We start from the raw sequence: 17,014 nt of genomic DNA, 5'->3' as shown, positions 1-17,014 counted from the left end.
TGGTCCAGGTTCTCATCCCTCAAAGTTTTTCCATGGTAGGGACTAATAATAACAATTTTAAAAGAGTTTTGGTTTCCCCAATTGTACCATGCGATACCTAGATGGTTGTGTTAGTGATGGAGATATGTCCTACAGTGACCTCCACTGACTGCATCTTGACATTCTCCCATATTCTCTTTATTGTATGCCCATAACATTTTCTCATCATTCATTATTTCCTGACTTGTTTTCTCAAATAATTCCTCTATGTTTATATTCATTTCTCTGTAGTTTGTACTGTGTATTACACTTGAAGCAGAGAAGGTCAGGAACCTGGAACCGTAAAAAGGGGAATGTTCTAGGCTTGGAGCCTGTTCGAACACCTCCAATCCCAAGGCTTCTTTCTCCAAGACCTTGGCTGCCACCTCCCAGGGCATGTGACCAGGGGATCAGTTGGGTTATGTTATGCTTAGAGGGTCAGAGGGATTGTGTTGCTCCTCCACAGCCAAACACTGGGGAATCTGGGAAAGGAAAGGGGATACCTAGTCAGCTGCACAACTGAATGCATTCACCCAAAATGTGTTTTCCACATTTAACCCAACCCCTCTGAATCAGAGAGGTGCAGGGGGCTGCCTTAATTGACGTCCATGTCATCGGTGCCCGGGGAGCAGGTTTTTTGTTGGGGAATATACTGCTGAAGGGCATAATGGCAATACCACTATATTATGACATTACCACTATATATTATGACATTACCACTATATATTATTACATTACCACTATATATTATTACATTACTACTATAAATTATTACATTGCCACTATGTGTTATTTCATTACCACTATGTATTATTACATTACCACTATATAATATTACATTACTACTATATATTATTACATTACCACTATATATTATTACATTACTACTATATATTATTACATTACCACTATGTGTTATTACATTACCACTATATATTATTACATTACCACTATATACTATTACAATAGCACTATATACATTATTATTGCATTACCACTATATATGTGGTTCATATTGCTTTGGTCTTATGATGGCTCTTGGTGTGATTCTGGGGATATAATTTCCATAACCTTATCTTGGTGTCATTATCTTGGTTACACTTTACATTAATGGGCCATCTCTCTTTTTAAATACTGTACTTATTTCCTTTATAAATCATGAATGAACATGAATTAATTAATGTCCGAAGTCATTGGAACATTGTTTGTCCAAAGTTGGTCAAACAGTGGGATTCTGTATATGGCTAATACTAAGTGCTTATAAGTTGCACCCTAACATGCTATGATAAAGACATTTTTAGATTTGACTGTATGTCTGTCTCAGAGATAACAGCACCCATGTTGCAAAGAAAGTCTCCATTCATTTATCCTTGCATGTTTTAAGTACTGTATATAATAAAGTGTTGCGTCCTTAATGAACTGTAAAAGGGGACTGTTTGGGGCATTTTGGTGCCTGACTTGGAGCCTGTTTGAGCTGCTTCAATCCAAGGCCTCTCTCATGTCAAGACATTCCAAAGCCTTGGCACCTCTCCTCCATTATGCATTCTGGAGCAAGAGAAAGGGAGAACACATTATTTAAGAGTCAGAAGGATCACACACACACAGCACAGAGTGCAAACACACACACATAACACACATATACACACAGAGAGAACAAACACACACACGCACACACACATGGGCTTTTTGACCATAATGTAGGCCTACCAACAAAACCAATGAAGCAAATCCCATAACATTTTCACATGGAAATAGATGTTGATTTCTATGATATAGCCTAGTGTAACCTGTATGAGGTGTTCAATGCAGGCCTCCATTGCATTCAACTTTTTAAAACATTTTTACATTTTGAACGGCTTGACATGAATTTATGATTTTTTACGTGGGGCCAAATAGGTGGCTTTAAATTGCATTGTATTATGTTGTATGATGCAAGAAACCACTTTACAAAATGCAATTAATTATTATTACCATACAGAAAATTAGACAATGTAGGCTACTCCTCTGCATATTGGCTTTTTTGCGTATTCTAGCCTGTCTCAAAATACACTGCCCCTTTAATTAAGACATAAGCTTTTTACCTGACTGGCGTTTCAAAGACAACTTTAATTGTAGCCTACACGTTTTGTGCTCTTGTAGGGAGCAGTAACTCCCCATTGCTGACATATATTTATCTATAACTGATCTATAACTGGGCTAATAACTCGCTAACTAGCAAAGAATATCAACAAACGTGCAAACGCGCGCTTCTGCGCTCTGATCTGAACTGATCTGAAAAGCGCATTCACTCGCGGGTGATTGAAAGACCGCTGGTGGGCCACCCTCACTCGGTTGCGCTCTGGCTCTCCCTACAACAAAATCATAGACTCAATCTTGAAAAGTTAGATTTGTTTTGTTTTGTTGCATTGAAAAGGGGCTGCAATAATTTTGATTCGATCACAGAAAAAGCATTGATCTTTATAGTGCAAACTAATGGGGGCGAACTCAGTGAAGTTCAATCTCTTGTGTCTGTGCGGCATAGCATTTCTTCTGCGTGGCACTCCTGGAGGAGGTGCGCGGTCGCGGACACGCGCAGTTTAGACGGAACATTGCAACTCACTGGCATCAAGACAGAGAGCTGGGGAAATCCTGGGAATGTCTACAAAGGAAATATTCCGACTTTTGCATATGCTACAGTCCCTTGTCGTGAACGTTTCCTGTTTTGAAGACTGCACGAGCAACGTACTAACAGATAAGGAAGGGTAAGGAACGCATTTGGATGGGCACGTGGAGGTTCAGTCTGCCTCTTCATGTCAAGGTACCATCAATTGTTGTTTTCAAGACAAAGAGGAAAGCACCATCATGGAACAAGTGTGGAGGTAACCAGGAACAAGGAAGACATTTTGGACAGTCCTTGCTCATCTTTGCTAGGTATCTCTACCCCTAGATGAACACCTGCCCCACCCTACAATGCAGTAGCATAGCCACTGGATTTAACATTCAAGAGAGCATAATAATCAATGAAATAAACATATTTTATTAAAACAACACATCCATTAAATAAGAATCAAAGCCCTGTCTAAACTGGGGGAGGGGTTCTACTAAGCTATATGGAATTGTTTTTAGAAGGTAATACCAAGGATCATTTTGCTATTTGATTTTTAATTTTAAGACCCCTTGAAGTATAATATATATATTTGATTTTTAATTTTAAGACACCTTGAAGTATATATATATATATTATACTCCAAGGGGTCTTAAAATAAAAAATCAAATAGCAAAATGATCCTTGGTATTACCTTCTAAAAACAAATATATATATATATATATATATATATATATATATATATATATATATATATATATATATATATATATATATATAATTGATGAACAATTGTATTTGGCCTTACTGCTATTAGCCCATACAAACACATTGAATAACATATTCACTACATGGAACAATAGATGGTCCCCAAATCTAAAGGAAGTTTGTTCTGAAGTGTCTCTCCTATACCTGAGAGATTCACTATATATACAAAAGTATGTGGACACCCCTTCAAATTAGTGGATTTGGCTATTTCAGCCACACCCGTTGCTGACAGGTGTATAAAATTGAGAACACAGCCATGCAATTTCCATAGACAAACATTGGCAGCAGAATAGCATACTGAAGAGCTCAGTGACTTTCAACGTGGCACCTTCATAGGATGCCACCTTTCCAACAAGTCAGTTTGTCAAATTTCTGCCCTGCTAGAGCTGCCCTGGTCAACTGTAAGTGCTGTTATTGTGAAGTGAAGTGGAGCATCTGGCAGTCCGACGGACAAATCTGGGTTTGACGGATGCCAGGAGAACGCTACCTGCCTCAATGCATAGTGCCAACTGTAAAGTTTGGTGGAAGAGGGATATTGGTCTGGGGCTGTTTTCCATGGTTCTTGCTAGGCACCTCAGTTCCAGTGAAGGGAAATCTTAATGCTACAGCATACAATGACATTCTAGACGATTCTGTGCTTCCAACTTTGTGGCAACAGTTTGGGTAAGGCCCTTTCCTGTTTCAGCATGACAGTGCGAGGTCCATACAGAAATGGTTTGTCGAGATCGGTGTGGAAAAACTTGTCTGGCCTGCACAGAGAGAATTTCAAGAAGCATTTTGCTACGGCTGGCCATGCCTTCCACCTGGCTACTACTACCCCGGCCACCAGCTCTGCACCCTCCGCTGCAACTTGCCCATGCCCCCCCGCTTCTCCTTCACACAAATTCAGACAGCTGATCTGGACCCCTACAAATCATCTGTGCTAGACAATCTGGACCCTTTCTTTCTAAAACTAGCCGCCGAAATTGTCGCAACCCCTATTACTAGCCTGTTCAACCTCTCTTTTGTAACAACTGAGATCCCCAGAGATTGGAAAGCTGATGCGGTCATCCCCCTCTTCAAAGGGGGTGACACTCTAGATCCAAACTGTTACAGAACTATATCCATCCTGCCCTGCCTTTCGAACGTTTTTGAAAGCCAGGTTAACAAACAGATCACCGACCATTTCGAATCCCACCGTACCTTCTCCGCTATGCAATCCGGTTTCCGAGCTGGTCATGGGTGCACCTCAGCCACGTTCAAGGTCCTAAACGATATTATAACCGCGATCGATAATAGACAGTACTGTGCAGCCGTCTTCATCGACCTGGCCAAGGCTTTCGACTCTGTCAACCACTGCATTCTTATTGGCAGACTAAATAGCCTTGGTTTCTCAAATGACTGCCTCGCCTGGTTCACCAACTACTTCTCAGATAGAGTTCAATGTGTCAAATCGGAGGGCCTGTTGTCTGGACCTATGGCAGTCTCTATGGGGGTGCCACAGGGTTCAAATCTTGGGCCAACTCTTTTCTCCGTGTATATCAATGATGTCGCTCTTGCTGCTGGTGACTCTCTGATCCACCTCTACGCAGACGACACCATTTTGTATACATCTGGCCCTTCATTTGACACTGTGTTAACAAACCTCCAAACGAGCTTCAATGCCATACAACACTCCTTCAGTAGCATCCAACTGCTCTTAAACACTAGTAAAACTAAATGCATGCTCTTCATTCGAACGCTGCTGGCAACCGCCCACCCAACTAGAATTACTACTCTCGACGGGTTTGACCTAGAGTATGTGGACAACTACAAATACCTAGGTGTCTGGTTAGACTGTAAACTCTCCTTCCAGACTCACATTAAGAATCTCCAATCCAAAGTGAAATCTAGAATCTGCTTCCTATTTCGCAACAAAGCCTCCTTCACTCATGCTGCGAAACATGCCCTCGTAAAACTATCCTACCGATCCTTGACTTCGGCGATGTCATTTACAAAATAGCCTCCAACACTCTACTCAGCAAATTGGATGTAGTCTATCACAGTGCCATCCGTTTTGTCACCAAAGCCCCATATACTACCCACCACTGTGACCTGTACGCTCTTGTTGGCTGGTCCTCACTACATATTTGTCGCCAAACCCACTGGCTCCAGGCCATCTATAAATGGCTAGGCAAATCCCAGCCTTATCTTAGCTCATTGGTCACCATAGCAACACCCACCCGTAGTATGCGCTCCAGCAGGTATATCTCACTGGTCATCCCCAAAGCCAACACCTCCTTTGGCCGCCATTCCTTCCAGTTCTCTGCTGCCAATGACTGGAACGAATTGCAAAAATCTCTGAAGCTGGAGACTCTTATCTCCCCCACTAACTTTAAGCATCAGTTGTCAGAGCACTTTACCGATCACTGCACCTGTACACAGCCCATCTGAAATTAGCCCACCCAACTACCTCATCCCCGTATTGTTATTTATTTTGCTCATTTGCACCCCAGTATCTTTATTTGCACATCATCATCTTATCTTTCCAGTGTTAATACTAATTGTAATTATTTTGCACTATAGCCTATTTATTGCCTTACCTCCATAACTTGCTACATTTGCACACACTGTATATATATTTTCTGTTGTATTTTTGACTTTATGTTTTGTTTTACCCCATATGTAACTCTGTGTTGTTGTTTTTATCGCACTGCTTTGCTTTATCTTGGCCAGGTCGCAGTTGTAAATGAGATCTTGTTCTCAACTGGCTTACCTGGTTAAATAAAGGTGAAATTAAATTAAAAAAAATAAAAAAAATAAAACCTTTATAATGTATTGTGCCACTTGTTCTCTGGTAGCCGTCTGTCACTGCCTCTTTGGTGACCTTGGCGACGTCCGGTGAGCTCTACAAAGGACCATGCACAGGCACCACCCTGGTCTTCAAACGGGTCTTCTCAAACACCAGAAGTGCTTACAACAAAAACACAGGTACGGTATTTGACATGTTTGGGTCGGATAGGGCTTACATTCATTTCTAGTGACAGACTGTTAGCTAGCTACGCAAGGTTTCTGGCCTTGCATGAACTTGCAGTGTCAATGTGGGTAGTGGATACATATTAGTAGTAGGCCTGCTAGTAGTATTACTACTAGTAGTAGTACAGTATATCTTACTGCTTCCCCTCTGTTACAGGTATCTTCACTGCACCCATGAATGGCCTCTATTTCTTCACCTTCAGCACATTCGGCTACAACTCCCACCACACAGGGGCCATCTTTGTGAAGGGCGGAGTTGACCAGGTGTCTGATTCCAGAGACAGTGACAGCACTAGCAACGCTGTCGTCCTACAATTGGACGTTAGTGATGGGGAAACAAAGCTTCTTGAAGCGTTGAGCATTTCCAGCAAATTGTGTCGAAAATAGGTTAATTACTCGAGGCTTTGATCAACAGTGTACACTAGTGGCAACTGCTTGTCAAAATAATTTAGAATAGCCAAGATGTCAATTCAATGTCCATTCCACGTTGGTTCAACGTAATTTCATTGAAATGACATGGAACTAATGTTGATTCAACCAGTGTGTGCCCAGTGTGCATGTAAATAGTGTTGTCAATACTGTAAAAAAATAAAATAAAGTGATTCCCACTACTTTAGAGAACATTTATGATCTCCCTTAATATTTTCTCTCTTTATACAATAGTTTACAGATATGATGAACATGTGGGTTAAATTACATTACATTATTGGAGAAGTTTGATAGTAGGTTTTACTTGATTTTCAAGCTCTTTTAACGTTATATTTTTGTAAACTGTACTTTAGATTCTCTTAATGGATGTATTGTTTTAATAAAATATGTTTGTTTAATTAATTATTATGCTCTCTTGAATGTTAATTCCAGTGGGTACGCTACCGCAGTGTGGGGTGGGGCAGGTGTTCATCTAGGGGTAGAGATGTAGAGATATCCCCCCTACCTGGCAGAGGTGAACCATCACTGGGCCTAGCACAGCATATTAATAATGTCTTCCTTGTTCTTGGTTACCTTCTCATTTGTCCCGTGATGGTGCTGTCCACTCTGTCTTCAAAAAAACCAAATGATGGTTTCTTGACATTATGAGGCAGACTGAACGCCATCCAAATGTGTTCCTTGTCAAAACATATCCTCCCCTTGGGGAAAACAGGTAAATCAACTATGTCTAGACGCTCAGTCACATGACAACCAACTACACAGGAGCACCAATACTACACTGAGCCGCTCAGTGTAGGGACCTTACCTTTGAACATCCCTTGACGATGGGAAAGATGACTACTCTGCTACTACTGAGCTGCCTGTCCGTGGCCCTACCATACACCGTATGTGGTGATCCGGTAAATCTGTATAATCTTCTGAAAGATAGAGTGGACTATATGGAAAAGCAGCTCTCATGATAGTGCTTGACGAGCAATGCAGAAACATGACTGTCTCTAGGAAGTACTGCTGGATGCCTCACATGTGGATGTAGGGCAGCATTAGCTAAGCGGCCTCCTACTCTGATTACACCTTGATCATCCAGGAACGGACATAGTTTGTGCAACTGGTTGGCTTTGTCTTTGACCTTTGTCTCCTTATGATGTCTAAGGCGTTGAATTTCTTGAGAGAGAGTTGCTTCCTGGACCATCTTGATTATGGTCAGCTCCGCCTCTTTCCTTTCCTCCAAGTTCGAGGCCTCACAGGACTTTGGCTTGAGACCTTTGATTTCCTTAGCACGGCGCTTGAGTCTGGCAACAGCCTTCACCATTCTTGCCCAGTCTGAGAACTTGTGTAGACGATCTAAAATTGTTTTTGCTTCTTCTGCCTGAGTGTCATGAACCTGAGCTTTCTTGACCTCTGGGTCACTGCTCTCGATCTCTCCCACCATGACAACTCCAGTTGGTAGCTCTTTTTGCCAAAGAAGGTCTGGACCTGTGAACCAGTTAGAAGCTGTGAGTTGTTCTGCTGTGACACCCCTTGAGGCGTGGTCAGCTGGGTTGTCTTCTGAAGCTATTGTCTCATCCATAAAGGTCTTATAGTCTCTGCAGTACTGCTCATTTCCCTTTAACTTCTTCTCCAGACATCTGAGACGGTGGATGCCACATACCTTGTTATCTGGTAAGTTTGGTCTTCCTTTCTTGAAGGGAAGTGGCATTTCATAGTGCCCATCATCCTTGAGTCTGATGCCACTCTCCATAATTGACATGAACTGGAGATCCTCTTGAGAAAGGTGTTCATCTTCTGAAGCCCTTTCTACAAAATCAGATTCCAACACCTTGATGACGTCTGTTGGAAGGACTACTTCTTTGATCTGTGTTCTACAGACATAGTGCACTTCGTTTGGGAGATTTGGAAGAGCTGATGTCACTTGCTTCACAATGACTTGATGGCTTATTCCAAAGGCATCTCCAAAGTCAAGACATGGGTTGCCATAGCCGACTACACTCCAACCCAAGTCTGTTCTCTGAGCAAAGGGCTCATTTTCTTCTCCAGCAACCACTTGTCTTGGTACAAGAGCTTGAGGACAGTTGTAGCCAATTAGTAGGCCGATGTCACAGCTCTGCAGAGGAGCAATTTCATCTGCAATGTGCTCAAGATGAGACCATGCCTTGGCAGTCTCTGGTGTGGGAATATGATCTCTGTTTGCAGGGATGAATTCTCTTGAGTAAGTTACTGGCAGGTAGATTATCTTATCGGAGTAGAATCCTCTTATTTGTAGATCAGTCAGCCTTCTGCTAGGCACCACTGTATTTCTTGAAGCCATTGTGGAGAGCTTTAACTGGACTGGTTCATTTTTAGTGTGAAGCACCTTTGCTGTCTCTTCAAGGATGAAGGTCGTGTCACTCTGTGTATCGAGAAGAGCGTACACAAGAACTTCATGATTTGGCTTACTTGTAGTGGACAACCACACAGGAATGACTGAGGATGTATGGGTGCCTTTAACATTCTGGATAACTCTGTTAGATGTTACCTCGCGTGGTGGTTTTGTCACTCTCTCTTGTGAACGATCTGTCGTTCCTTCTCTTGACTTGTCACTCTCCATTTCTCCATCAGTCCTTGTTGACATTCCTCTTTCTTTGCTGCGATTATCGTGTAGGCAGGTTGGATGTCCTTTCTCACAAGTATCACAGATCCTTCTATTTTCACACTCCTTTGAGCGATGGCCAGGCTTCAGACAGCCAAAGCACAACTTCATCCCTTGAACAAACTTGACTCGCTCAGAGATGGTTTTATTTATACATTTCCAACACTTGTATAGACTGTGACCTGACTTCTCACAAAAAACACAGCTTGTGGAGGAAGCTTTTTCATCTGAGTTAGTTGCTAGTACCTTTGCTCCGAGAGCTCTGTTCTTTAAAACCTTGATCTGCTCACCTTCAGCAGGTTTCAGAGCATGGAGAGATGTTATTGGGTTATTTGCAATCTTAGCTTCACGTGTGAGAAACTTTACAAACTGCTGGAAGCTTGGGAATGTGTGACTTTCTTCCTCCACTTCTATGACCTTTCTGTTCCATCTCGAGGTCAGCCAGTCTGGAAGCTTTGCAAGTAACTTCTGGTTCTCATTGCAGTCATTAAGTACTTTGAGGCCTCTGATCTGAGTCATAGCAGCCTCACAGCTCCGAAGAAAATCAGCAAACTCTTGAAGTTCGATACTGCCTTTGGAGCTTATCTTGGGCCATGCCTCCAGCTTATCTCTGAATGCTTTGGCTATGAGGAATGGATTTCCATATCTTTCCTCGAGAATCCTCCATGCTGCGTGATAGGCTGACTCTGAACCAAGCAGGAAGTAGCTCTCTATAGCCTTTTTAGCAGGTCCACCCACATACTTTCGCAAGTAATATATCTTTTCTTCGGCTGGAATGTTTTTCCGATCAATGAGTGTCTGAAATGAAACCTTCCAGTCATTGAATCTGAGTGGGTCGCCATTGAATATTGTTGGTTCAGGTATAGGAAGACGACCTGCACTGATGGACTCTGCAAGTGCTCTAACAAGAGCTGCTGTGCTGTCATCCTGCTTTGAATGTGCCCGGTCTTGTGGTGAAGAATGGTGCTGCAACAGATTAATTTCATGTTTAACTTCTTCCTTTTCCTTCATACAGACACTTTGATGGGAGTAGACTGCTTATTTCTTTATCTGAGCACTCACTCTGATCATACACTCGCTGACGTGCCTTAGCAGCCTTTAACTTTTTAACTATCTCTAGTCGCTCCAGTTGTCTCCGCTTTGCATCTAGCACCTTTTGTCTCTCTGCAGCTTCAGCTTCAAGCCTTTCCAATTCCTCAATGCAACACTCTTGTTCTAGTAGTACTTCTAGAGTAGCTTCATTGGCAGCAACTTCAGCAGCGGCATCTTGTCTGCTAACAGAAATTCGACTTGAATGTCTGGAGCTGCTTTGAGCATGAGAGGACTTAGTGCATTGGGATTTGATACTTATCTTGTCTGAGGCTACAGACTTGAATATAGACGATGTCGCCCTGTTGCCTCGTTGTTCATCTCCTCCACCGTTATCTGCTGTCTCCAAACGATCTTTTGCAGTTTGGATGATCTTCCTGGTTACTGCATCACAGGTGTCAATTCTGCGACGTGTGTCATGGTCAGGGTTGTCTATGCGCCTTAACTCATCATAAGCAATGTTCAGATTCTCTGAGGCAGCACTTATTTTGCTTATGTGTTCATGTAGCAGGTTGTTTGAGCATTGTCCACTCAAAGCTTGCTTGGCGTCTTTAGCAATAGCCTTCCACTCCTCATAGCTCACAGTGAAACGGTGAGCAAATCTTCTTATTTGCTCATTGTACAGTTCTTGGCCCTTTTCTGTTAACTTTCGGTCTCTTTGGCTTCTTCGTGGTTCTTGTGAGGAAGTGTGGTCATTAGCTCTTGTGCCTTTAGTAGCCTGTGGTTGCATGTCTATGCACTGCTGCTCTATACTTTCACCTACATTAACCTGCTTTCTCCCAGAGGTAAGACTAGGCTCTGACATTGTTACTTGGTGTACTTAAATTTGGGTTAAATCTAATTTGGCCTGTAGCTAAGTGATTCAGCTCCCATTAGCTATTCACATTTATACTATTTTTACCACTAATATTATTTTTTAGAACATATTCACATCTACTTCACACAAATCAATATCACGTTGTTCTATGAAATGCAAAATTCAGTCTCTTGGTTGTAGCTTAGTTAACACTTAAACATACACACAACTATACCGTATGAATATGAAGGCAAAAATGTGTCAGTCTCTTGTGGGAAATAGTTTAAGCTTCTTTGCATCAGCTGGATTCATGGTAAGACGCCTGGATTCTTCTGTGGATGCTGCGGCTGTGTAAATGTCAGGAGCAGATGCACACTCTTGGATGTAGAGATGTCCCTTCTTGTCCATGGATCACGGCTCTTTGGTACTGTCTTCCTCGTCTACTCATGCAGAGCAGATGAGTTCTCACTGTAGCTCCTCCAGTGACAGGCATGAGGCAAGAGGTCTTGATTTGAATACAGGGCTTTAATGCTGGTCAACCCGTGAGAACTGGTTTAAAGAAAGAAAAAATACATTAACAAAATAATGCCATATGCATGTCTCACACATCTGGCGTTATAATCAAGCTCATACAGCTAGACACTTTATGTGTATTTTACACCAAAAAATGACGCACGTAAACACAAACACCCTCATAGCAAAATAAATAGTCAACAAACCTCATTGCTGCTTATCACACAGAGGTGCTAAACATCCTTTTAAATGTCCTTTATCTTCTTCTGTATACTTTCTTTGTAAGTATGCACTTAAACACGATAACAGTGGAAAAATAATTCGCTTTTGGCGGTAAAGTTTCCTCGGTGCGTCGCTAAAGGCGCTCGGGAGACAACACTCGGGCGGAACCAATAATTAGTTCCGTCTTGCTGTAAACGTACAATTCAGAAGAAATTAAATAATAAAAAGTGCAAATACATGAAATAAACTGGCGACAGAGGCAGTTACATATATATATACAGTGGGGAAAGAAAGTATTTAGTCAGCCACCAATTGTGCAAGTTCTCCCACTTAAAAAGATGAGAGAGGCCTGTAATTTTCATCATAGGTACACGTCAACTATGACAGACAAATTGAGAAAAAAAAATCCAGAAAATCACATTGTAGGATTTTTAATGAATTTATTTGCAAATTATGGTGGAAAATAAGTATTTGGTCACCTACAAACAAGCAAGATTTCTGGCTCTCACAAACCTGTAACTTCTTGTTTAAGAGGCTCCTCTGTCCCCCACACGTTACCTGTATTAATGGCACCTGTTTGAACTTGTTATCAGTATAAAAGACACCTGTCCACAACCTCAAACAGTCACACTCCAAACTCCACTATGGCCAAGACCAAAGAACTGTCAAAGGACACCATAAACAAAATTGTAGACCTGCACCAGGCTGGGAAGACTGAATCTGCAATAGGTAAGCAGCTTGGTTTGAAGAAATCAACTGTGGGAGCAATTATTAGGAAATGGAAGACATACAAGACCACTGATAATCTCCCTCGATCTGGGGCTCCACGAAAGATCTCACCCTGTGGGGTCAAAATGATCACAAGAACGGTGAGCAAAAATCCCAGAACAACACGGGGGGACCTAGTGAATGTCCTGCAGAGAGCTGGGACCAAAGTAACAAAGCCTACCATCAGTAACACACTATGCCGCCAGGGACTCAAATCCTGCAGTGCAAGACGTGTCCCCCTGCTTAAGCCAGTACATGTCCAGGCCCTTCTGAAGTTTGCTAGAGTGCATTTGGATTATCCAGAAGAGGATTGGGAGAATGTCATATGGTCAGATGAAACCAAAATAGAACTTTTGGTAAAAACTCAACTTGTCGTGTTTGGAGGACAAAGAATGCTGAGTTGCATCCAAAGAACACCATACCTACTGTGGAGCATGGGGGTGGAAACATCATGCTTTGGGGCTGTTTTTCTGCAAAGGGACCAGGACAACTGATCCGTGTAAAGGAAAGAATGAATGGGGCCATGTATCGTGAGATTTTGAGTGAAAACCTCCTTCCATCAGCAAGGGCATTGAAGATGAAACGTGGCTGGGTCTTTCAGCATGACAATGATCCCAAACACACCGCCCGGGCAACGAAGGAGTGGCTTCGTAAGAAGCATTTCAAGGTCCTGGAGTGGCCTAGCCAGTCTCCAGATCTCAACCCCATAGAAAATCTTTGGAGGGAGTTGAAAGTCTGTGTTGCCCAGCGACAGCCCCAAAACATCACTGCTCTAGAGGAGATCTGCATGGAGGAATGGGCCAAAACACCAGCAACAGTGTGTGAAAACCTTGTGAAGACTTACAGAAAACGTTTGACCTGTGTCATTGCCAACAAAGGGTATATAACAAAGTATTGAGAAACGTTTGTTATTGACCAAATACTTATTTTCCACCATAATTTGCAAATAAATTCATAAAAAATCCTACAATGTGATTTTCTGGAATTTTTTTCCTCATTTTGTCTGTTATAGTTGACGTGTACCTATGATGAAAATTACAGGCCTCTCTCATCTTTTTAAGTGGGAGAACTTGCACAATTGGTGGCTGACTAAATACTTTTTTTCCCCACTGTATATGCAGTACCAGTCAGAAGTTTGGACACACCTACTCATTCAAGGGTTTTTCTTTATTTTTACTATTTTCTACATCGTAGAATGATAGTGAAGACATCGAAACTATGAAATAACTCATATGGAATCATGTAGTAACCAGAAAACTGTTAAACAACTGAAAATATATTTGAGATTCTTCAAAGTAGCCACCCTTCGCCTTGATGACAGCTTTGCACGCTCTTGGCATTTAGAATGATAGTTGTTTCGTGTGACGTGTTTTTCTTTCTCCCCATTTTCCTGTGTAGTGTGTTTGTGTGTTCTGGGCATTACAGGTGTGCTGAGTTGCGGCTGACGATGGTGGGCGTGGCTTCGGTCCGGAGTCCTGGCAGCTGTAGCTGATTGAGAGAGTATAAACTGATTGCCGTGTGAGCTCGAGAGAGAGAGGGAGGAGGGTGCACTTTTTGTTTGGCTGTTTGAGGATTTGGTTATTGGTTGTTTTAATTTATCTTTGTTTGTGTTCCAGCCTGTCCTCCTGATGTATTCCACCCTACCTGGGTCCTGGAGAAGGGAAAGGTAGTTCTGCCCATGGGTGTACATTCACACGTAGATAACCCATTGTTTTACACGCTAGGTTAGCCGGGCGGGTGTCACCCCTGTATTTTTGGTAAACAGGTAGGAAAGTGGGTTAGGGTTTAGAGTGTGATAGGAAGGATTAGGTGTGTAGAAGAGGAGGGACCTTTTGTTTATTTTCATTACTTGGACCCCGTTCCCAAATATTCCCTTCTCTAAACTGTCACGCGACGTGTATGCGGTCAGCGAAGTCAAACGCAGGACACAGAGCGGCTGGCAACGTACTTTACTGAACACAGTAATAAACGTTCAAAACAACAAACCTCCAAACAGGGAGGAAAACACAAATACCCGTAATACAAAGCAACTGCCGAAATGACAAAGAACAATCACACACAAAATAACCAATGAGAGACAGGGGGTAATATAGGGAATACAATCCAACATAATGGGAAACAGGTGTAAACAATAAAGACCAAACAAGACAAACACCGAAACATCGATCGGCAGTAGCTAGTACTCCGGGGACGACGAACGGCGAAGCCTGCCCGAGCAAGGAGGAGGAGCAGCCTCGGCTGAATCCGTGACACCCCCCCCTTGACACGCGGCTCCAGCCGTGCGCCTACCCCGGCCTCGGGGACGGCCAGGAGGACGCGGATCAGGGCGAGTCGGATGACTCCGGTGGAAATCCCTCAACAGGGAGGGATCTAGGATGTCCCTCCTAGGGACCCAGCACCGTTCCTCCGGACCGTACCCCTCCCACTCCACGAAATACTGCAGACCCCCCATCCGACGCCTCGAATCCACGATGGAATGGACTGAGTACGCCGGAGCCCCCTCGATGTCTAGTGGGGGCGGAGGAGCCTCTCGTACCTCATTCTCCTGGAGTGGACCAGCTACCACCGGCCTGAGGAGAGACACATGGAACGAGGGGTTAATGCGGTAATTAATGGGCAGTTGTAACCTATAACATACCTAGTTCAATCTCCTCAGGACTTTAAATGGCCCCACAAACCGCGACCCAGCTTCCGGCAGGGCAGGCGAAGGGGCAGGTTTCGGTTCGAGAGCCAGACCCGATCTCCCGGTGCATACACCGGAGCCTCACTGCGATGGTGATTGGCGCTCGCCAACGACCAAGATCCTGGTGTTCCCCTGGGAGGTCCGTGACAAAATCCACCGATAGGTGAGACCACGGCCGTTGTGGAACGGGTAGGGGTTGTAACTTCCCTCTGGGCAGGTGTCTAGGCGCCTTACACTGGGCGCACACTGAGCAGGAAGAAACGTAAACCCTCACGTCCCTAGCTAAGGTGGGCCACCAGTACTTCCCACTAAGGCAGTGCACTGTCCGACCAATACCAGGATGACCAGAGGAGGGTGACGTGTGAGCCCAATATATCAGTTGATCACGGACCTCGAGCGGCACGTACTTCCGTCCCTCTGGACACTGTGGGGGAGTAGGGTCGGCACATAACACCCGCTCGATGTCCGCATCGACCTCCCACACCACCGGTGCCACCAGACAAGACTCCGGAAGTATGGGAGTGGGCTCAATGGACCTCTCCTCTGTGTCATATTGTCGGGACAGGGCGTCTGCCTTAGCGTTCTGTGACCCTGGTCTATAGGTGAGCTTAAATACAAATCGGGTAAGAAACATGGCCCACCTAGCCTGGCAAGGGTTCAGTCTCCTCGCTGCCCGGATGTACTCCAGGTTACGATGGTCAGTCAGAATGAGAAAAGGGTGTTTAGCCCCCTAAAGCCAATGCCTCCACACCTTCAGGGCTTGAACCCTAGCAGTGGGGGACGGGGAGCTAGCAGCTCCCCGTCCCCCACGTCATAATTGCGCTCCGCCGGACTGAGCTTCTTAGAATAGAAAGCACAGGGGCGGAGTTTTGGTGGCGTACCCGAGCGCTGAGACAGTATAGCACCGATCCCCGCCTCGGACGCATCTACCTCAACTTGGAACGCCAAAGAGGGATCCGGATGTGCCTGCACCGGAGACGAGGTGAACAGGTCCTTCAGATGTCTAAACGCCCTGTCCGCCTCAGCCAACCACTGCAGACGCACCGGGCCCCCCTTTAGCAGGGAGGTGATGGGAGCTGCTACCTGTCCAAAGCCCCGGATAAACCTCCGGTAGTAATTGGCAAAACCCAAAAACCGCTGCATGAAAAGGTACTCATAGTGACCCGAGGTGGTACTGATTGCTGTCTTCCACTCATCTCCCTCCCTAATGCGCACCAGGTTATACGCGCTCCTGAGATCCAATTTTGTGAAGAATCGCGCCCTGTGTAATGACTCCGTCATACTAGCAATCAGAGGGAGAGGATAGCTGTATTTGATTGTAATCTGATTGAGACCACGGTAATCAATACACGGGGCGTAAACCCCCATCCTTCTTCTTCACAAAAAAGAAACTCAAGGACGCAGGGGAAGTGGACGATCGTATGTATCCCTGTCTCAGAGATTCGGTGACGTATGTCTCCATAGCCGCCGTTTCCTCCTGAGACAGAGGATACACATGACTACGAGGAAGCGCAGCGCCTACCT

Source organism: Coregonus clupeaformis, chromosome 39, assembly GCF_020615455.1.
Source record: "Coregonus clupeaformis isolate EN_2021a chromosome 39, ASM2061545v1, whole genome shotgun sequence".
Classification (NCBI taxonomy): domain Eukaryota; kingdom Metazoa; phylum Chordata; class Actinopteri; order Salmoniformes; family Salmonidae; genus Coregonus; species Coregonus clupeaformis.
Note: the sequence above shows the minus strand (reverse complement) of the source record.